The 5,306-nt window shown below is 44.3% G+C and overlaps 1 long non-coding RNA gene across 1 annotated transcript; it reads left to right on the top strand.

Moving 5' to 3' along the window:
• The first annotated feature begins 693 nt into the window (after window positions 1–693).
• On the top strand, window positions 694–3,436 carry LOC144580631 (uncharacterized). The gene is made up of 2 exons (XR_013530546.1): window positions 694–1,791; window positions 2,275–3,436. It is a non-coding gene; the product is annotated as an uncharacterized LOC144580631 (long non-coding RNA).
• Window positions 3,437–5,306: the final 1,870 nt, after the last annotated feature.

Here is a 5,306-nt window from a genome sequence, read left to right as displayed (position 1 = left end):
CCAAGCTCAGGCAATCCTCCTTCCTCAGCTTCCCAAGTAGCTGGAACAACAGGCACACATCACCAAACGTGGTTAATTTTTAAATATGTTTTGTAGAGAGAGGGTCTTACTATGTCATTCGGGATGGTGTGGAAACCCCGGCCTTATGTGACCCTCCTGCCTCTGCACTGGGATTACAGGAGTAAGTCAGTGCACTGAGTCTGGTTATTTTTTAGACATGGTTTTATTTTTCATTTTCAGTGACCATTTTTCCTTGACGTTGGTTGCTTTGGAGCTTAAAAGCACAGTTCTTGGGATGTGGCCACTGCATTTGCGTCATAGCACACCAACCACTCTCCTGATCCTTTCATTACCAGTGAGACATTTATTTTTGCGAGTCTTCCATCTCAGCTGAATGGGATATGAAACAGAACTGCTGGGGTCTGTGACTCTCCCTTTTCCCCTTTCCTGCCAGGGCTAATGCAGAACCTTTGGGCTGGAGTTCAGTCTTGTCACAGATCTTTCTGCAGCTCTGCTGGCTAGAACTGGGGAGGGCAGGCGGTGGTGAAAGCTTTGCCCCTTTTCTGGTGTTATGGGCTAAATTATGTCCCCCACCACACCCACTGTGACTGTATTTGAAAGAAAGGCCTGTGAAGAGGTAACTAGGGTTACATGAGGTCATAAGGATGGGTGGGGTTCTAATCCAACAGGACTGATATCCTTAGAAGAACAAGAAGAAGAAGGCCGGGCATGGTAGCTCACGGCTGTAATCCCAGCACTTTGGGAGGCTGAGGCGGGTGGATCACAAGGTCAAGAGATCGAGACCATCCTGGTCAACACGGTGAAACCCCGTCTCTACTCAAAATACAAAAAATTAGCTGGGCATGGTGGCACGTGCCTGTAGTCCCAACTACTCAGGAGGCTGAGGCAGGAGAATTGCCTGAACCCAGGAGGCAGCAGAGGTTGCGGTGAGCCAAGATTGCGCCATTGCACTCCAGCTTGGATAGCAAGAGCGAAACTCCATCTCAAAAAAAAAAAAAAAAAAAAAGAAGAAGAAGAGACACTGGAGCTCTTTCTCTGCAGGCACCCAGAGGAAACACTATGTGAGATTACAGTGAGAAGAGAGGCCTCACCATACCAGCCCTGCTGGCACCTTGATTCTAGAATTCCAGCCTCCAGAATTATGAAAAAATAATTATCTGTTGTTTCAGCCACCTAGTGCTTGGAATTTCGTTGGGTTAGCCGGAGCCATCTGCTGCATTTAGTCAAGAAGTGCGATCAGGGCTCCTTCACCCTTGTGCCCTGGAGCAGGCCTCCCAGGCCATCTCCTCAGCCTCCGTGCAGCCGTCCCGCCTCTCAACAGGACTCAGATGTTCCTAGTTATGGGGTTTGAGTGGGCTCAGTCCTGAGCAGCGAAAGCCAGTGTGCACATTGAATTCCTTGGGCTGCAGTGGTGAATTCAGGAGTGAGCCTGTCAGTCCAAGCAGAGGGAAGCCCAAGGCTTTTGTTCAATGGCTGAGGAAAGAGAAGTTCCTTCTCTTTGGATGTAAGCGAGGAAGCCTGGAGTCTGGAAGCTCCATACAGACCTCTCACTACCACGAGGGCTTGAGGACCAAGACAGCACAGTGAGACGGATCCAGTGGCACCCCCCGAACTGCTGTTCTGAAGAATGTCATGAATATCTGGCCCAAACTGCACAGGACTTTTCACTTACTTGACAACGTCTCTCTTTCATTGCTTCCTGGGACCTGCTGCTGAAAACCTCCTAACTGGAACTCTGTCCTCCCAGCGGATGCTCCCACAGCAGACACGGTGAGCCTGTGGGAATAGAAAGCTGATTCCTGGTACTCTGCAGCTTGACTCCTTTTAGTGGCGTTCTGGTCTAGACAGAGTAAAACCTGGGGTATCTACTTCTGGTATTGGTAGTATGAGGAAGTCAAGGGATTTCCCTTGGCAGAAAGTAAGTAAAAAATGGACAGAATCATTAAAGACAGTCATTTCAGGCCACTGGAAAATGATCAAAGACAAGGCAAAATTTGTGAAGGGTTTTCTCGTGAAACTGCTGCAGCGTTTGCTGAGAACGGCAGTCTGTGGGTTTCCTGCCTGGAGGTAGTCTGTGATTTTGGACATCATAAGATATGCATGTGGTCTTCATCCCCGGCTCCTGACACAGACCTACTAAGATCTCTGTGACTTCCTGAATAGTAACAGTGCTAGGAGCCTCTCCTGTCCTAGCATTTGGCATTTGATGCCAGCTCCTGACACAGAGCTTCTAACTCCATTCTGTTTGCCTAGGTGATAGGAGCCTCTTTTGTTCCAATGAGGTGACTCTTGGTTGGCTCCTGGATAGCTTTAGGATTGGGGGTGGTCACCAGAAAGACCGAGCCATGATGAGAAGATTCGAACTTTTATCTTCAATCCCTGTCCTTTGGGAAGAAGAGAGGGACTGGAGTTGAGTTAACAGTTGTTCACGCCTGTGTGGTGAAGCTTCCATAAGAATACCTGAAAGGCGGGATTTGGAGATCTTCTCAGTTGGTGAACACATGGAGGCGCTGGGATGGTGGTGCACCCATAAAGGGCGTGGGAGCTCTGTGCTGCTCCCCGACACCTTGCCTTCTGCACCTCTTCCATCTGGCTGTTCCTGACTTGTATCTTTTATAATAAACTGGTAAACATAGGCAAATGTTTCCTTTTTGTGAGTTTTGTGAACTGTTTTTTAGCAAATTATCTAAGCCAAGGAAAGGGTGTAGTCACCCTGATTGATAGCTGGTTGGTCAGAAGTTTGGGAGGCTCCGACTTGTGACTGACATTTGAAATGGGGACAGTCTTGTGGGACAGAGCCTTTAAGGGATCTATACTAAATCCAGGCCTCCCAAAATTCATGTCTTTCTCACAGGCAAAATGCATTCATTCCATCCCAGTAATTCCAAAAGTCTTAAATAATTCCAGCCTTAACTCAAAAGTCTAAGTCCAAAGTCTCATCTACATATCATCTAAATCAGATATGGGTGAGACTCAGTAGGATTCATCTTGAAGCACATGTGAGCCTATGAGAAGAAACAGGTTATGTGCTGCCAGATACAATCGTGGGGCAGGCATAGGGCAGACACTCCCATTCCAAAAGGGAGAAGAAAGGGGTAACAAGTCCTAAGTAAGTCCAAAACCTAACAAGGCAAACAACAAGTAGAAACTAGAATTCATGAAGAAATAGAAATATGAATAGTCCTATACATTAGAAGAATTGAATTTGTATTTAAGAGCCTTCCCACAAAGAAAAGCTCGGGTTCAGATGGGTTTACTGGTGAGTCTTATAAAGCATGTCAAACATGTAAGAAACAACTAATACTAATTGCACCCAGAGTCTCTCAAAAAACAGAAAGGAAAAATTCCCAACTGATTTTTTTGTTAGAATTATCTTGACAACAAAGTCAAACAAAGGCATCCCAATGAAAGAAAACTAAAACTCATTGTCCCTTTTGGACATTGCTATAGTCTGAATGTTTTTGTCGCTCCAAAGTTTGTGTTGAAATCTAATCCCCAATGTGTTGGTATTAGGAGATGGGGCTTTTGGGAGGTGACTAGATCATGAGATTAACGTCTTTACAAAACAGGCTCAAGGGAGTCTTTTGCCCTTCTGCCATAGGAGAACATAAAGAAGGTGCCATCTGTGAGGAACGGCTTCTCTCCAGACATTCAATCTGCTGGTGCCTGTAATCCCATCACTTTGGGAAGCGGAGGCAGGTGGATCACCTGAGGTCAGGAGTTTCAATCCAGCCTGGCCAACATGGTAAAACCCTGTCTTAATTAAAAATACAAAAATTAGTTGTACGTGGTGGTGCTCGCCTGTAGTCCCAGCTATTTGGGAGGCTGAGGCAGGAGAATCACTTGAGCCCAGGAGGCAGAGGCTGCAGTGAGCTGAGATCGTACCACTGCACTCTAGCGTGGGCAACAGAGTGAGAGAGCCCATCTCCAAAAAAAAAGAAACTAAGCACATTATACATAAGAGATAAATCATAAGCCTTTAAGAAAAAAACATAGGATAAAATCTATGACTTTGGGGATGAGATTTTTTTTGGATAAGCTATAAAGAGTATGAATCCTGAAGTAATATGCAGCCATGAAAAAGGACAAAGTAATGTCCTTGCAGCAACATGGAGGCAGCTGGAGGCCACCATGCTGAGTGAGTCCATGCAGAAACAGAAAAACAGATACTGCATGTTCTCACTTATTAGTGGGAGCTAAATATTGGGTACACACAGACCCAAAAACGGGAAAAATAAATGCTGGGGATTCCAAAAGAGGAGAGGGAGGGAAGTGGGTGAAGTTTGAAAAACTGCCTATTGGATGCTCTGTTCACTGCTTGGGCATTGGTATCATTAGAAGACCAAACCTCAGCAGCACGCAGTATTTCTGTGTAACAAACCTGCACATGTAGTACTTCCTGGATCTAAGATAAAAATAAAAAAATAGTGTAAAATAAAAGAAAGCAACAACAAGAAGAAAAAAACCACCGTAATTGCCTTGCATGGTTCTTTAAAAATTGACAATAATAATTAAAACATGAATTCTAAAGGAAAACAATGGATACATTAGACTTCAAAAGCAAACAATGAAAAGATAAGCTTTTTATAACTCAAGAAGAATACAGTAGAAATGGAGAAATGATTTGAAGAGGCATTTCACAAAACAAGGTATGGGAATGTCCCGTAAACACACGAAAAAAGATGCCCACCATCATCGGTCTTTAGAAAATGCAAATTACAACCACAAATGAGAAACTACTACAGACCTCCTAGTAGGGTAGCAACAATTAAAATGAATTAAAATATCAAGTTGTGGCAAAAACATGCGACAACTAGAACCCTTAAACATTGCTTCCAGGAATGCAAAATTGTCAGAAAAACAGCTTGGTAGTTTCTTACATAGCGAAGAAACTTGCCATATGACCCAGCAACTCCACTTCTAGATATCTATCCAAGAGAAATGAAAACATATATTCATAAACAGACTCGTACATAAATGCATATAGTAGCATTTCAAAAAGCAGAAACAAATGTCCATTAACTGATGGAAGAGCAATCAAAATGTCGCATGTCCTTACATGGAACACTACTCAGCAACAGAAGGGGGAAAATGCTGGTACACATAACCACGTGGATGCAGCTCAATAGTTATTTTGCTGAGTAAAAGAAGTCAGGCGTAAAAACTGCATGCTGTATGAATCTATTTTATCAAATTCTGGAAAAGGCTGCACTGGAGGAACTGGAGAGGCAGAAAGCAGACCATTGTTGGCCTGGGGTCAGGTCGGGATCTGGACTGAATGCAAA

This window comes from Callithrix jacchus, chromosome 21 (genome assembly GCF_049354715.1).
Source record: "Callithrix jacchus isolate 240 chromosome 21, calJac240_pri, whole genome shotgun sequence".
NCBI classification, from domain to species: domain Eukaryota; kingdom Metazoa; phylum Chordata; class Mammalia; order Primates; family Cebidae; genus Callithrix; species Callithrix jacchus.
The sequence above is the reverse complement of the archived record's forward strand: the minus strand, read 5'-3'. Positions and strand labels throughout refer to the sequence as shown.